General features: G+C 37.6%; 1 long non-coding RNA gene across 1 annotated transcript in view; it reads left to right on the top strand.

Moving 5' to 3' along the window:
* LOC119896106 overlaps positions 1–10,602 on the top strand; it is an 82,899-nt gene extending 72,297 nt beyond the window's left edge. Inside the window, exon 2 of the long non-coding RNA XR_005443173.1 lies at positions 9,756–10,602. This is a non-coding gene — a long non-coding RNA (uncharacterized LOC119896106). The remainder of the gene's footprint in view (positions 1–9,755) is intronic.
* Positions 10,603–18,148: the final 7,546 nt, after the last annotated feature.

Genomic DNA, 18,148 nt, shown 5'->3' with positions numbered 1-18,148 from the left:
GTATATATCAGTGTGTATATAATATGTGTACATATGCTGTAATATGCTTTTTACTTCGGCAACATACAAGGATACATTTCAAGATTCATAAATTCACAACAAAGTTTTATCTAGCTTATTTTGTGATTAAGTAAACCAGTTATGACTCAAATCATTTTTAAGGTTAAAATAAAAAGGAATAATTATTATTGGGTTTTGGGTGGAAAATCTTCTGCAGCTTCCTGAGTGTCTTCACTAGACTTCCCAAATCCCTTTAACCTTTAGGGGGCAGTGTTGGTTCATACCTCATGTTGAGGACTTTTTTTGAAAGTGCTTACAACTACTTCATGGAGGACAGAATGAAGAGAAGGGAAGAGAAGAGGAGGGAAGTGTAGGAGTTTGGAGACAGAACAAATGATGGGAAGAAGAAAGGAAGTGAGAGAAGCAGGACAAGTGCAGATGCAAACAGAAATGAGGGCGGAGAATATTGGAGAAGTGCTAAGTTTGAAAGGCTGGAAAATTGTCACCATTAGGGTATGACGGTGATAAGTGTGATGCAGCAATGTGAAAGTTAAATTATGATGTCTGGTTAGCATGACTCCTCATCTCCTGTAGTCCAACTTTCAATAAGCATCATGCCACTGTAAAAAACAAGCTTAAATTTCATCCTTGTTTCATGGATGGGAAGCAGAAATGATCAGTGACCATGGATTCTAAACAGGACAAGCAGGATGGAAAAGCAATGAGTTGTGTAAAGGATCCTTTTTGTTTTGGTACATAAAAATAGCTCTCTGGAGGCTAAATATACAGCAAAGTGTGGCAGTCACACTTAACCAAGCTGAATGCATTTCCTTCACAACCTTCAACCCTCCTATTCCCATTCCTCCTATCCTCATCCCTCATTTTGTTCCTTCCCCTCTCCTCCTTGTCTCTTTCCCTCATCACAGCCTCTTGCTCGGCTGTCTCTGCAGGTAGATCGGGTCCTTGATCAAGTGGAGGCATTTATGTCAGTGTCATGCTGTGGAGTTGATGTGGAATCAAGCTACTCAGAGAAATTAAATCACTCCAAACAAACTGAATGTGAGGGGCTGATGTTCAAATACATCCTCTGGACAAGATGTTTGACTGTTGCCTTTACGCTCTTTCTAATGTTGGGTCCCAAGGAGGGAGGGATTGGCTCTGATTTTCACTTTGTCATAATCTGACCTTCCTTTCTGGGTAATCACATGAATATAGTGACAGAGATTTTGGGGGAAATTGCATATAAACATTTAAATTATTATAATACGGTTAGCATATTTTCCTATATCGACATGTATGACAGATATGCGCATGTCATTAAATATAGATTAGAAAAATATGATAAATGATTAATAATAATGATTTTGAAGGCCCTGAAAACACACATTCTCAATCAACTTCTTACTATGAGTGATGGAGTCCTACTTGAACATTTTCTATCAAGTTAGAACAGTTGTGGTTGTTTCACATGAGGGATTTCAGTCTTTGCTATTTTTTTCTGTGCTCTTCTCACTGGTTTGAAGAAGCAGATTAGAGGTTTTAGCAGAGCTAGCGTTGTGACTCAGGGGATGGCAATGTAGGTCGGTCAGACGGTCTACCACTTTGGACTAGGCTGAAATATCTCAGCAACTAATAGATGGATTGCTATGAACTTTTGTGCAGACATTCATGGTCCCCAGAGGTTGAATCCTAAAGACACTGGCGATTTCTGACATTGTGCCTTTATTTGAGAAAAGACTGTAGAGACAGACCGGAAATGAGAGAATATTGGGAATGAAGTGCAACAAAGGTCCCCAACTTCGGGGCATTATGATTACATAGACAGCATCCCCAGGGTGCCCTAACAGGTTTTTTGGTTTTGAATGAGATACCTTGACAATTGTTGGTTGTTGGTTGGATTGCCATGAAATGTGGTACAGATATCCATGATACCCAGAGGATGAATCTTTATGAATTTGGTGATCCTCTGACTTTTCATCTAGCACCCACCAGCATGTCAAGTCAAGTGGACTTATCAAGTAGAAAATCTCAACATCTACTATTTGGATTAGAATTTCAACAACTATTGGATGGATGGTCATGAAATTTAGTGTGGACATTCATAAAGATAAAGTGTAATAATGTTGGTGATCCCTTGACTTTTCATCTAGCATCATTGTCAGATCAACCTTAACTTGCTGAAAGTTATGCTTGTCCAAAAATTATGTCCACTTAACTGCAAAACTAATGACTTTCAAATCAGACTCAGCTGTACAGGTATTTGTGTTTCTGTTGCTAATTAGGATAGATGATTAACATTATAAATATCACCTACTAAAAAGGAGCATGTCACATTGTTGACAGTGTGACCATTTTAGCATTCTGATGTTATCATTTACCTCAAAGCACCCTGTGGCTTAGCACAGCTTCCCAGAACCACTAGTATGACTGTAGTCTTGATGAATGTTAAACTCATAAATAATACCCGTTTTCCCTAACTTTAACTTTAATTGTTGCTTTTTTAGTCATGAATATTTATTGTTGAAACAAAATATTTAAGAAACCATGTTGTCAGGGGCTTGTTCAGTGCAATGAACTGTGTTCCACTATTAAGCATTACATCTGACAAAAATCTCCTCACAGGCTTATTCTATACCAGTGTCTATTACAATTTCTTTGCACATTTTGAAAGTTACAAGGATATGAATATATACTGTATACTTCATGAGGCAACATGATTTTACATGACATTAACTCCATGATATCACCATAGGAATATGAAAATATTAGAGCATATTCAATGGAAGGTGTGCCTACAGTAACTGAGTCAGAAAATGGATCACAGCTCACATGCAGATTATGTGTGGAGAATTTATGCAGATCATGACCTTTATGATTTGAAAGCTCCCAGGTTGTTCTAATGCAGGAGAATGAAGACCTTTTGGCTCTATCAATCTGTGGTCATGATTCGTGTGGTGGTAAAACAATACACACAAGCAAAGCAGCATAACTGGAAGCAACGAAGACCTGTAGATCACATGGTGGTTTTAAACACCAGTCTATATGTATTCTTATGGAAATGAATGAAAATCCAATTTGTGCTACATATATGCACCACCTATGCTGCAACAATTCCGAAAAATCCAATATAATGACATCCGACAGATTTTTTTTACCAGAGAAGTAACTTTAAATAGGGCTTCCTGAAAGCACCCTGTGCAGCATTCAGGCGACTGTAATGAACCCAATCACTTTTAATTTAGCTTCCCTGCGTCAGCTCTGTGATGGTATAATTGGGTTACATAATTAACACTAGCAGGAAAACAAACCACAGCACTTCTATCAGTGTCTTGCAGGAGGATGAGTAGCTAAGAGCTGTTGCTGGGGGTCTGATTAGGTTGGTTCTGCGACCACAGGGGGAGAAAGTGTATCTGTGCACTGACAGCTCTCCAGCTACGCTGTGCCGGAACTAACAGTTGAAATGGTGAAAGGTAGAATGGAGAGGAGGTAAAAAATTGGGAAACAAAGCTGAGATGGGATTAAAAGAAAGGAGTGTTAAGCAAAATAGAGGAGACGGGAAAAAAATAGTTCAGGAAATTATTTTGTCGTAGATATAATTAGCAATAAATGTTACTTGCAAAAATAAATATTTGAGCTTGAAAGGTCACCATCAGGTTCTAAACTGCAAGCGGCATTAATAAGCCTGCTCGTTTAAATCTCTCCCGCTTTTACAATCTTCTTTTTCTTTCTTCTCATTTTTTTATTAGTGGCATGTTGACTCTCCCCAGATTGTAAGGTTGATCTGAACAACAAGAGAAGATATCTATTTTTTTTCATATCTGCCAAAAACTTCATTTACAAAAAAAACATTTTGGTCAAAAGAGCATGACACTCCAAACGAAACAACTCTAAAATCTGAATACTCATTAGTGAAAACATGAGCGCTTATTAATAATGAAATCTCCATATGCAATACGTAGCAGAGGACTGGTAGAGGAAGAAGAAAGGGTTGATGAAATAGAATGCAAGGTCTTCATTAAACGCAGTGACAGCAACCTCCTTTCGATCTACAGGGAACTGGTGCGCAGGGACGGCCTGTGCTCTGAGGCTACGACATGCCGGAGAAGACTGTGGAATTTACTTTGAAGCTCGTTGAGTCGTGGACTTGCAGCAGTGTTGGACAAACTTTCAACGGATTATCTTGGGGAAGAGCGAGAAAGGGAGCAATCAGTCGACACCCTGACTCTGCAGCAGGAAGCAACCAATCAGAGTCCAATCAAAATCTGAGCTCTTGGGATATCAAATATAACTTACAGTAATTCACAAGTACAGATTTGTTTCATCATCATTTCTCCAGCAGCAGCTTCGCTGCAAAGGCAAAAAAGTTAGTTCAAAATCATGAGTCACAGGATGTTGTTTGAACTTTTCAGTTATAGCAGTCCTAGCAGTTCCAAACTTGGAGACATACAGTATGTGCCTCCTAAATGAAGGGATACTAAGTGATTGTAATCACTCTTTTTGTTAAATTCAGTAAATTTTTCCTCATAGTTTATTAGCTCTCCATTTTGTGTGTACTCTAAAAAATCTGTGTTTCCTACACAGCCCTATCTCTGTAAATGGAAAACAAAGGTGGTGTGGACCTTGCCACACAACATTGTTGGCGTTAATACTTGTGCACATGAGTAATGGGGGAGGGAGGTAGTGGGAGAGAGTGTACTACACAAGGGCACATCTGAACGTGCTGAACTCCCGGCACTGTGAAAAATGAGAGATGGTGAAAGGTCTAATGAGTATAAAAAGAGAAGAAAGTTATTTGACCAGGCAAGAGCAAAGGTGTTTCAATGCTGCAGAAACCTCAGCGATTTGAAATTTTGGGGGCGGAGCTTCTGAGGGAGCACTGGGGTTTATTTTATCAACAATCCTTCTGCAGAATCAATTACTCTCCCTTTCAACATTGTTTATAATTGTTACATATAATGACCATTTCTAAGCCTGCAGACATTAGGGATTAATATAGTGATTACCGTCTGTGTTCACACATTATATATAATATTTGGTTTTCTTTAGTTGTTGTTTACATTACTGACACCCTAACATTATTGCTACAGTGTAGCCCATGGTAGTCAATGATATCTTGGTCAGATAATTGTTTTGTTGTATTTATGGCTAAACGGTTAATTATTGTTATACTGATACTGTGACTTGTGAAAGGTGCACCCTTTCAAAGATAGCTATAATATCACTTGTGGAAGAGAAACTTGTTTAGTTGGAGATAATTAATATTATTTTTGAGGTGTCCAAACAACTGGAGGCTGTTTGTTAATATGCTCTACATGTGCAGTCTCTACTGTTTATACTAACACAAAGATGGCTTTGTTGATGAAGCACTCTGTTTACTTTATATGTCTCAAAACAATAAGGAGAAAAGAGGTATATTTTGCTGTTCAATAAAGACCAACTGTTTTTCTACATAAATGATCTGGATGAATGCCTCATGTAGCTAGCAGGTAGCTCTGAAGTTGTCGACGGCACTTTTGAATGCCGTGATTATATTTAAACATTAAAGTCTTGACAAGCATGCCAATAATGCAATAATAATATTTCAATAAAATAAAATTTCTTCTTCAGAAAAAGTTTACTTAGATGTTGCCTATACTTTGACTGACTGGTTTGACCCATGGAAGGCCCTCAACAACAAGCAACTGCATAAATGGATCTGATTCTATTCATGTATTCAAAAAATAATCAATTTGTGATTGTACTTGGCACAAACCTTAAATAGAATACAGTCCTGAAGTGTAATTTATAGAAAATTATCAAAATTTAAATAACAATACTGGTCAGAATAATCGCAAATAGACATTTCCTCATATCCTTAAGCCCTAAGGTATGTAATAAGTAGTGTTGCCCCCAAAAATTCAAATTCACTTCACTTGATTATCTTATTTTTCAGGTCCACTTATTCCTTACACCACAGTGGTGGTGGTTGATTTATTGCTTATTTGGCATCAATTTAGCCAAGACAGCAATGCCGAAAACAAAGAGAACATTTCTAAATACAATCTCTTTGTCCTTAAGGATTTCTGCACAACTGCTTGTTTACTTTGTCTGTCTCCCATACTGGGCACTTTGGCAGGAAACATTCAGTTGATTCAAATTTCCATTCCTCTGTGTGCTTTAAGAACTTCTCTTCAACGTTGGTTTAAAAATTGAATGTAAACCAACACAAGTTATTTCTTGACCTTAGAAACAGCAGTTGGCAAGACCATATCACCACTATTGTTTTTTGGATTAACTGTGCAAATATGATATATAATACACTGATTATATATTATACTGAGTTCAGCCTGCCGGTTTATGAGTCAGTAGTAACAGTTTGGCAGATTGTGTGTGTGTGAGTGTGTCAGTGTACCTATTTTTTTGTGTGTCTGCCTTTCATAATAATTCTGTCTATATGATTTGTGTTTAACTATACATGTCTAAGTGCCCGTGTGTTGCTCGTGAATCAAGAGACCACGACTGTTGCAAATGGAGTCTATTAAAACCAGCGTCAGGTTTACACCTGTCAAGGAGGAATTTAGACTGATAATCTGCTTACAGACACCAGCGTGAAAGAGAGGGTGGGTGCTTGGAGACAGGGAGGAAGAACAATATTTCAGACCGATCAGGGAGTGAAAAGGGAGCGGGAGTGGGGAGGACAGATTTAGATACCGCAAGAGAGATGGTAAGGAGAGAGAGCTCAAAACAGATGAGCGGAAGACATGACAGGGATAAAAGACATCTGGGGAAGCAACGACACCTAAGCAGAATCCACTCTGGACATGTCTCTAATGCATTTTGGCCATTTTGTTTGTAAATGTGCATTTGCGTATGCTTTGTCTGCACACCTCACTCTCAGCTGCTGTCAGGCCTCTTTATTGACAGACATGAAAAGAGTTAGTTACTGATGTGGTGCCCACTGTTGTCTCAGCCTGTATGTTGAGAACTGGAGCGGCATGCCATTAAGCTAGCCCTGGAGGGAGAGAGAGAGAAAGGGGGGTAGAGAGAGATTTTGAGCTTGAGCTTTAGCTCCACTCCCGCTAACACCATGACTTATTTACACAAACTTTTATGTACCCATTAGCGCTGCGGTGTAGCCTGTGTTGGATCTAACGTGTGACTGTGTGTGTGTGTGTTGCTCTGCAGACTCAAAATGTTCACTTAGCATCATTCATCTTGATGAGCATCACCAGTAGGATTCTGGCAGTTATGTAGTCTGTCTATTTACTTGTGACAGCGGACAGCTGTGCGCCTGTCCTTCAATGATAAATCGGCCTTCAATCAGGGAATATATTACAGTATAGCTGCTACTGCTATACTTTGGGCAGGCGTATAGAATCCGGATTTCTCCTCCACATCCTCTCACTTAGTTTGCTGACTTTGGTACTAAATAGTAAAATTATAATATGTGATAGCTTCTTTTTATATTTTTTAAGCAGAACTCTGGTTTGGATACTTGAAAAGGATCATTTAGGCGCTTCATCAGCCCCTGGCTCTATATATGTATTTGCAAAGTCACAAAATGCTCATACTAAACATACCTGCCAATGCATTTTTACTTTTTTCAATATTTAACATTACTTTTTACTATTTAGTAGTATACAGATGTTATATTTAGTTAGGGTTGGCTTACAGTAGGTATATGCAGCTTAAAAGTGTGTATGCTTGTGTGCATTTAACCTCTCCCCTTTGTGTTTGTCCACAGTAGTAACCAATTAAAAGAGTCTCTCATATTATTATTATATTATTATATTAATAATAATAATCTTTATTTGTAGAGCACTTTTCAAAAACAAGTTACAAAGTGCTTTAACAAGTGTAAAGACAATAATACCCAAAAGACAATAATACAAAAACAATATAAGATAAAAGCATGAAAACATTGAAAAGACTAAAATACACGTTTAAGATAAATATAAAATTAGTAAAATAGAATAAATTTAATAAAGATAAAATAAAGTCAAATAATCCTTCACCTTGCTGCTGCAGCAGCTTCAGAAGCTTGTCCTTCCTTTGATATTGTCAGAAGTGAATCAACAAACATACTGTTAATCATATCTCTGATCTTTCAAACAAGCAATTTCTGGACCAGTGGCTGGGAACTCAGACTTGGAGCAGACTTGACACAGACAAAACACCACAGTGTTCATGCTATGTATGTAGCTAATAGTTACTTGAAAGCTCTTCAATATATATTCATTCAAGGGATATACTTGATATGGTTTTCTGCTGTAAAGACATTTTTCCAAGACACAGGTGGGCTTTGCTTCTTGCTGTCATTTTTGCAGAAATTCCTACGAATTAATCAACAAGTACAACGGTGGTCCACACCTTCCCAAACATCACATACACTAGGTTAAGGTTACGGAAACACTAAACAAAATAACTTTGTTAAGGTTAGTGAACCATGATTGTCATGGTTACAAAAATAACCATTTGGTTAGGAAATGGCCGCGGTCTAGTTGTAAAGAAACCTATAATGACTTTTGGTAGGAAACAGGAAATGAAGTCTGATGCTTTATTGACCCATTCAATCACTTGACCTTTGTGCCTCTGCTCACACTACTTCCTCCTTTGCTCCAGACAGACAAGAATCCAGCCACTAGAGGGCTTTGTCACTTGAAAACAAAAAACTACTGTCTGGTGGTCAGAAAAACCCATTGATTCTATACAAAAACACAAATGTATTGTGTGTGGATACTGGCATATTGTTCACATGCACACATCAATGTTTATCTATGCACACAAACACGTACACTTTTTGCGCTTTAATTGAGGTATGTTTGCTGTCATATATGTGGATGCAGTGATTGCACGTAGATTGCTTTGTGTTTCACTGTCTTTACATGCACAGAAGCATGTGAGAATGAGATAAAAACAGACATGCTTGGGGAGGGTTAAGTGTCTCAGAATCGACAACTACCAAATCTCCTTCTCTGTCAGCTCCATCTCCCCCTCTACTCCACCATAATGCCACACCAGCTAGGGAATAGAATAATAAATAAAATCACTGCAGCAGCCTCACAATCCTGTTTAAGGGGATGATTTTCGTCATGGTTCAGTAAAAAGATGTCTTGAGAGTTGCTACAAAAGGAAGTATGAAGTCTCCCAAGTCAGTGTTAATGCGGGCACTTGGGTCTGAGAGCCGATGGCACTACGCAGACTGGGCTCTGTGGAGAGTGTGGCATTGACAGAAGTACCCAGGACAATGTGAAGAGACTTCAGCATCAGAGCAATGTCCAAGACAAGATTGAAATATGGCCACGGGATAAAATAAGTATAGTTTACACATAAAAAGCTTCATTACTGCATTCTAACGTGTCTTTCTGGGACTCTAAGACAAGTATGAGTACAGATTTAGAGGAGATCATAACCATGTTGTTGAAGCCATAATTAGCTGCATAAATATACAGCATCTTTTGGGCAAACTAACAATGAAGCCATTACAGATCGTTTGAGTCAGAGGCTTGTTTTTACAGGATCAACATCTAGTACAAACATGATGTATTGGCACAGACACGCTTAGTTTCTCTCCAGTTTCTGAGAATTGGATTTTAAAAAGTTAGATATAAAAAGTTTTTCCACATTGGTGAAAGCTCAGTATACTGGAAAAAATTGAGCCAAGTTACGGGTAAGTCTCTAATGCAAAAGAAAAAAAGCTGAAAGGTGGGAAATGTTTTAACCTGAAGCCAAATTGTGTGTGTGTGTGTGTGTGTGTGTGTGTGCGCGCATTCCAGGTCCCCGGGTACAATGCTTCAAGGCTAAAACGTCAATTACTTGTGATGAAAAGAAGGCAGGAGGGGGCGGGGAATCCAAGACAAAATGCGGAGCTAAGGTGAAACCCGGTCAGGTGGAATGTGTCGTGGTGCTGCCCCGAGGTCTGGATCTGTACAAGATGTTTCTCCAATAACTCTCCACATCAGCACAACTAGTGGAAGAGTTTGGCCTGGAGTGCTGTCCCCTCCTTCAGTGGCATGGGGGTACTTTGTACGCATGAGTGTGTGTGTGTGTGTGTGTCTTTGTAATTGTGCAGTCACACAGAAGTCACACACTCTGTATGAGTGCTTGTTTGGACTTTGGGAGACACACAGGGTTACTGTGTTAATGTGGGTGCATATGTCTATGGGCGTCTGTAGTGTGTGTGTGTGTTTGTGGAGTTATACAGGGACACTGTGCATAATTTTATGTGTCAATATGTTTTTCTTGTTTTAATTAATTAATTATTTGTCAAAAAACCCACTGCATTTAGATAAATAACCTTGTTAGTTTTAGTTCTTTGTTTATCTTTGAGTTTTACTTCTTAAATAGTAACTTAAGAGAGTCAAGAGTTTTGAACAGTTTAATCTAAGAGTATTAACTAATACTAAAAATTATTTATTTAATTGTTATTATTATAACAAAACTTTCTGACATTAGGGACCAAAAATTATCTGCGACATGTTGTTTCCTTCTTTCTCATCCTGTTAATTATCTCTTGACCCCTGAGATTTCTTTTACGACTCTAGTTTCCCACCCTTGGATTAGGATCCTCTGCAAAATCAGAATATTCAAACTTAATAAACAGATTCAATCTTGTCGATCCTGTCTGCTTTGTGTGTTGTGTGTCTGTACATGCATAACTTATCTGTATTCGTGCCTCTGTCTCTACAGTGATGCAGGGTGGTAAACTTTCTGTCAGGTGCTATATCAGCAAACCTCTTCCTCACCTCCTGCCCGCTCTGCCAAGTGGGATCATTTCTCCACACAAATGACTCCGGATATAATTATTGATAGCCATTGGCATGTATAGCCAACAAAAATTCTCCTGAGAGGGTCCACAGGAGAGGGTATTGGAATTAAGCTATTGCATTTCATTTGTAGAAACAAAAAGCACAAAATCTTTCATTACTGCCTGAAGTACCTTGATTCTTGTTTTATCTGGACAAAACACCCAGAGGATTGTTTGGTTGAGATGAATTTTGGCTGCCCTTTTATTGAGATCAACAGAGATTATAAACACAGCAGGATTTACCATTCAAGCAGGATACTGTACTGTGCAAAATGTTGTTTGGGAAAAGTCAGTATCTGAAAACTGCAGAGGGCTTATTTGTAGTCGATGAATTGTTTTCCTTCAGCCGGTTTATGCACCAACACCACACAAGGGTTTTTATTTGAAGAAATTTTCACAACGATCAATGTTGAACAATGTTGTTGTATTTTAGACACGTTAATGTTGGTACATTTTCTAAATGTAAATTTGTAATGCTTTGAGTAGCACACCTTTGTTTCAGTGGGTGGTAGACAAAATATCCCAAACCGCAATATCTCCAAACCTCTTCACATAAAACCAAATCAACATGGCTAGACATTGCAAGTAAACATGGACGTGCAAATGTTCAATTGCAGTTAGTAGTCATCATATGAAATAAATTAATTGGTAAGAACAATAATAACAATGGCTGAATGTAAATGTTAACTTATAAAACATCAATTAAGAAAACACGTAGATGCCTGTGAAAGTTCTCAGTCATCCAGGTAAAAGAAGGTTAAAATCAAGGGCAACTGGACTTGGTTAAAGAAACTCGAAGATGTTTCGTCTCTCATCCGAGAGACTTCCTCAGCTCTGAGTGACTGGTAAGGAAACTCAGCTATTTAACCTCTGTGGGGTCAAGCTGATCGATACCGCTGGTTTGTTAGTGCTCCTGGCTGTTAAAATGATGATGTGGTTATGTTCGTTGGAGACACCCAAGGCCAAATCTGACCGACCATTGTTGGCATTCTCACTGAAACATCTTTGAGTATCTTCAACCAAGTCAAGTTGGCCTTGATTTTAACCTTCCTTGGATAACACATAAAAAAATATAATGTGAAAAAGACCCCTAATACTGTGCATTAAATGAAATTCAATGTGAGAGTTGTAATGTGTGTGTGTGTGTTTGTGTGTGTGTGTGGGTGATGAGATATGACATGACAAGTATGGGTGATATTTCTCTTTTTTTGAGTTGATCAACTGAGGAAAAACCTAAAGAGCTGTTTTTATCAGATAGATTGTGAGTCCCTGTTTGCTCTTGCTTCTCTGTTCACCCTTTCATGCCTTGAAAACTCTGAGAAGATATATGGTGCTGCGGCTTATCGTGGCCATGAATTTTCACTTCAGTGAATATATCCATTATGATAGCTATTTTCAGTGCAGTGAGATTGAATGTATGCACTACTAGGCACGTTTCTCAATCCATAAGTGTGCACGGATAGTCTGTTCTGCCATGCACGATGGTGAGCATTAGAATCTCTACCCGCGCAAGGGTGATGACCTAAATAAGAGTAGCAGATACATGTTTCAGAGAGTTCACATGGAGATGAACATGTTGTGAATTTTCAGTGTGACTAGCAGCATATTGGTGTGCACATTTCTCGGCTGGTGTTCTCTTTGTGTAGAGCCTCGTTCTTGAAACAATTTACAGATTGATGTCCAGTTTCTGTCAGGATACTTTAGAGCATTTTAAGCCATTCAAAGTATTTTTAAAACATTAAGTTATGATTGTCAAATCATGAGGAAAAAGTACCAGAAGCAATAGATGATCTTGATCTAAAAAAACGGCAGCCTCTGCCTCACCATATTTTCATTTTGATATTTTTGCATGACCACATTACACAAAACCTTAGTCCTTTTTGAGGATCTTTGCTTCTTTGTTTGAAGCTTTTATGTGTTGCTGTACTGACAAAAGTAAAAATGTTGTTTTTATGTTTTTTTCCATTTATCTTTACTATTTCCATCATCAGCTAATTGTGAGAAATTTTAGGCTGTAACTGCGGGAGTAGTAATGGCCTTTTCTGGGCTGTGAAGGAATCCAGAGCTGAAACAATTAGTTGGTTAATCGATTAGTTCATCAACAGAAAATTAATCTGCAACTATTTTAGTAATTGCTTCATCATTTTTTTGTAAGTTTGTTTGGGCAAAAATAGTTCATATTCACTGGTCCCTGGTCCTGGTAAATAGTTTTTGTTTAAAAAAAAAACATTTATGAAAATAATGCTCCAGACAGACAAGAATCCATCTAAAAGTCTTTGTTTTGGACTGTTGGTCTGACAAAACAAAACATTTTTTTTCACTATTTGCTGACATCCTGTAAACCAAATGATTAATTGAGAATATAATAGTAGATTTGTCAGAAATGAAAAATCATTAATTGGTTTACTGTTCATTTTTTAAGTATGAAAAGGACATCCATCGTGAAAGCACATAAATGGGGTGTGTTTGTGTGTGTCTGTGGCGTGGTTGTGTGTGTTAGTGCATGCCATATGGTGACATTTGTATTAGTCATTATTCACACTGACTTCATGTAAGCCCCGCAGTGCCAAGCCACTTCATCCACTGCGGCCATAAAAAAAATTATGAGTAGTTCACGGCATTCACACACCAGATTGGAGTGTGATTCATTCATTGTTGAGCAACACACACACAGTCACATATTGTACGTTTTCTTTTAGGGCTTGCATCCTACTGATGGATTTCCCCCCACCCCTATTCAAAACAGATGCAAAGTAAGGTGGATGGAGAGCTCAATTAAGTTCTGACATAAGGAAAAAAATAGGAATCACAAAAAAAAGCCTCAGCCATGGAGAAAGAAGTTGAATCACTATGATCTCACAAATGTGCAGTGAAATTAAGTCAGTTTGTTAGGCAGCCATGGCACATATTCTATTATAGATATTATTATATATATTAAAAAACAACTGGCTTTCTGACCACTGAAACTGCATGTGTGTTAAACATTATTGATTTTTTTCCACTACCAAAAGTTGTTTGGTTTTAAAAGTAATTTATTTTTCAAAACTCCACTCTACTTGACCCACCTTTTCCCTCTCCCTAGACACTCCGATCAGCTTGTTCAAATGATGCAGTTTCCTCGTGCCTGAAAAGTTAGTAATGCCATGAGTAGTCAGAGATTCATGTCTCAACATCACTTAAAAGGGTAACTTCGATTTTATACATCAACACCAGTTTGGTTGTCAATACGGATAGGGGTGGTTTCCGATAGCTGTTCCATTTTGAATCCAGTGGAGGGCAAAATTCATTGACTTGTCAAGCTCCGACGATAAGAAATCTAGAAAATATTTAGGTAGCAGGCATCAGATTTTGAGACGTTACTTTTGGTGGTTAAAATGTCAAGCTTTACCTGCAGCTAACTGCATCAACTGTAGCTGAGTAAGGCCAATTCTGCAACAGCGAAATATCAAATCAATATTGCAAGCTTAACATTTTCTGAAGTTCTGAAACAAGACCTCAAGAATTTGGACAAAACCCAACAGCTGCTTTCAGTGTGTCAGATACATATATGATCAACATTAAAACTTTTCATGTTAGAGCTATGGGTTGTAAGCATTAATAAGGTTACCACTAAAAACTGTTTCTGAGTTTAAAGCCAACTAAAGATCATTTTTTATAACTTTAGTCACATGCATATATTGAAAGCTGATCTTAATTATATTGGAAAGAATGCGAATGGATTTGATATAATGCTATTTAACCTCAATCATACTGATGGTAATGGCCCTAAAATAATAATAATCATAACAATCATATTGAAAATGATGCCAATAAATGGCAGACTATATGGTACATATATGGTAGGCACCCTGGCATGGAGTGGCAATGAAAGTGACCTCACTCTCCCTACTACAAGTCATTGTACCATCAAAATGATTTAGAAGCTGTTATTTTAAGATAAAAATACTACATAATGTTGCTTTCTGTCACAGCTCCCAATATGAATCTTCAAAGGAAAGCAAAATGCTAAAAAGTTGCCCTAGTTGTGCTGAACTATTTGCAATGATTTCTATAATCCATGTGGAATGTTTGAATGAAGGTTACTTAAGTTTAATCAGTTACAGTGTCCTTGGTGTGGATGTGGTTCTATTAGTTATGATTTTACAAAGCACTCGTTATGACAGATGGAACCACATTGTTCATTATGTAGAACATACTCCCACAGACAGTCATGCAGTAACAATTTTTTTTTAAACACCCACAATGCACACCAATTAAAGCCAAAACACCTGCTACTAAATACAACAGTCATTGGGATAATAAAGATTGCATTTTGAGGGCTCCAGATCAAACTGAAATCCATAGCTTTTCCCTCAGCTAATCATTGAAAGAACAAGGCCCAGTGTTCTGCCATAATCCTTGTCCGTAATGACTGGATCTTTTCAGCGATTTACAGCATCAGCTCCGAGCACCAAGAGAGTCTACTTTATCGATGGAGCTATTGTGGAATTATCTGTTCAGTGCAAGAGAGAAGGATAGACAGTTTGAAGGAATCAAAGAGTCATGATGACTAGAGTTATATCATATAATGAAGCTTTTTATATGTAGCTTTTATTGTAAAATTGTCCATCACTCTATTTAATTTCCTCTGAATATAAGTAACTGAGTGTTGACATTATCAGAAAGAGTGGTTTGATGGAATTTAGCATGCAAATATGGATACAGTGGTATCAGGATGTACAAGGTTGCCATTATGTGTGTTATAGATGTAATGATGCCACATACCTGTACGTTTGTTAAAATGATCATATAATTGACACTTTAGCTGATTCAATTTGCGTTTGAGATCAGAGGATTAAGGATTACTGTTAGCACTTGATTCTGTCTGGCTTTAACAGCTTGGTGAACATATACATCTAAATATTTATGTAAAGTCATTTAAAATCATGTTGTAGCTGCAGTTAATACAACTGCATGTTACTTTGCATTCCTCGATTCTTGATGACTATCTTTCCCCTTGAGATGATCTTCCAAGCCCCAAATGCTGAGGGTTTTAACAAACCATCCAGAACTAATCTTCCTCAAAACTTTTGCCACTGACTCTAAACATGTCTAGTGAAATTTAGGGCATTTGACTCACAAAACGCAGCTGCTCATCTGAAAGACCAATCCCCATGATGCTCCATTTATTATTCATCTATGTTGGGGGGAGAAAAAAAAAAAGAGGATGAGAGGACAGAAAACGAGGTCTGAAACTTTTAAAAGATGAGGCAAAGTGCTGACTTGTGAACACTGAAACCAAAATGAGTACAGATTTGAATACAAACAGGTGGGAGGGAGAGTTGTGTAGTACAGTGTGCCAAAGCCCTTTGTAAGCATTAAGCAAGAACTGTGCTGTACTTGGTTTAATTAGCTGGAGAGCCAAGCAAGTGGTTCAAATTAGGATGAAACTACTGGTGAATAATAATCAAAAATAGGCAAGTCGGAGTGGGATGAGTAATGAATGGTGGCAGTCATTATGCATCATACAGCTGGAGCTTCATTGATAATGGCTGGATAACGTCCTTAAAACTGATTCTGTGGAGTCTGTGTGTCTTTTGGTGCTCCTTTCAGAAATAGAAACAAAATAAAGAGAAAGAAATGACTACATTAAAATGATGCCTGGTCTTTGTCCTTACTCTTATCAACTTTATAACTAACCTTTATAACACCTGACAGCACCCATTTGTTTCTCTCATCCGTCTCTAAACGTAGTGGGCAGTCTTATTATAAGGAGAGACCAACATCTAAATGGTGTCAGCCAACTAGTTTGTTGATACCCATTGGTCAAGTTGAATACTGAACGCATGATATATTTTGTGTTTCTCAAAATTAACATCACATTATGCAAAATCCCCACTACTTCCCATTGCAGAGGGGATGTCTGCGCTTAAAGTATTTATCTGTCTTGTGAGAAGTACAGTTCATTTCTGGTGGCTGCTTCACAAAAATAAGCCCTGGTTGACTGCTTTCAATGTGAAGCAGCAGCATCATGAAATGTTTGGTCTGCCTTAACAGTTACTTAATACAGCTTTGATAAGGCTGTAGAGAGCAAACAGTGATGCTTCTATTTATTATAATATGAACAGTAAAACTTCAATGAATGGCTTAACATTTTGGGATTATTTGCTTTTTTCCAAAGAGTTAGATGAGGAGATATCACTCTCATGTCTTTTGCATTAAGTGTGGAACTAGAGCCAGGCGATAGCATAGCTAGCATAGCTTTGCATTAACACGTGAAGCAGGGGGAAACAGCCTGGCTATGTCCAAAGTATAAAAATACAATTACAAGCACCTTAAAGCTTCCTAATTAACATGTTTTGTCTCGTTTCTTAAAACTACACACAAACATAAATGTAGAAATGACAAGTTGTGGTTTTACTGTCATGATTGAACTACCTCACACCACATGAAGATAAAAAGACTAAAATATCCACAATCCTCACTGAGACAGAGAACTGTCTAACTGCTGCTCAGGCTCAGCTGGTTGGCTTTAAGTCATGGGAGTACACATAATAATAAGAATTTAAAAAAAAGACTGGTTGAACATCTCTCCAAATATAGAAAGTAACCTCAGATAGCAGCACCAATCTCAACCTGGATATAAATAAAATATATAATTTAACTAATAAAGGCACAATTTAAAAAAAAAAACACAAAAACACAGCAACGGTGCCACTATTTCAAGTGAATGAATGGCAACACAATAAAATAGACATTAAATAAAATTAGCTAATTAACATTTGTAAATGTCTAAAACATTTTATACATGTGGAATGACAAGACAAAAACAATCAGAATCAAATGAAAATGCAAAATAAAATGACATGATAGTAAATCACTGCTACTGAAGTGATTTATTTCCCACAAAATCCTCACAGGACAGTGAAATGTAGACATGTTGCTCAACCTTCTGCCCACTTTTTCTATATTAGTAAAAAAGTATGTTCTGGTATTCCAGATGGCCAAACGGTCACTGTATGTGAGGGTGGTATGGATTTTCTTATCTAACTTTCTTAAAACATGATGATGTGTATTTCTCAAACTTTCTAACGTTTCCTTGAAGTACATTCATGCAGTGTTTCTTATGAATCGTGTGTGTGTGTGTGTGTGTGTGTGTGTGTGTGAGAGCAGGCTATGGGAAAGGTGGAGTCCTTAAGTAATAATCCATCAAACCATCTTTAAGTAGTTTTCAACAAACAGCTTGTTAGCTTGTTGGTTTGATATGATACAATTATTGTACTATTGTAATGTACTCCTTCATCTGTTGTTCTCTCTGTGTCTATCTCTTTGTAAAAGGCTGGGTCATATCTATGAAGGTTTTTTTGTGTCTTTTTAATGCAA

Source organism: Micropterus salmoides, unplaced genomic scaffold, assembly GCF_014851395.1.
Source record: "Micropterus salmoides isolate LMB-PRFRI ecotype aquatic unplaced genomic scaffold, ASM1485139v1 Ms_hic_scaffold_9, whole genome shotgun sequence".
Lineage (NCBI taxonomy): Eukaryota > Metazoa > Chordata > Actinopteri > Centrarchiformes > Centrarchidae > Micropterus > Micropterus salmoides.
The sequence above is the reverse complement of the archived record's forward strand: the minus strand, read 5'-3'. Positions and strand labels throughout refer to the sequence as shown.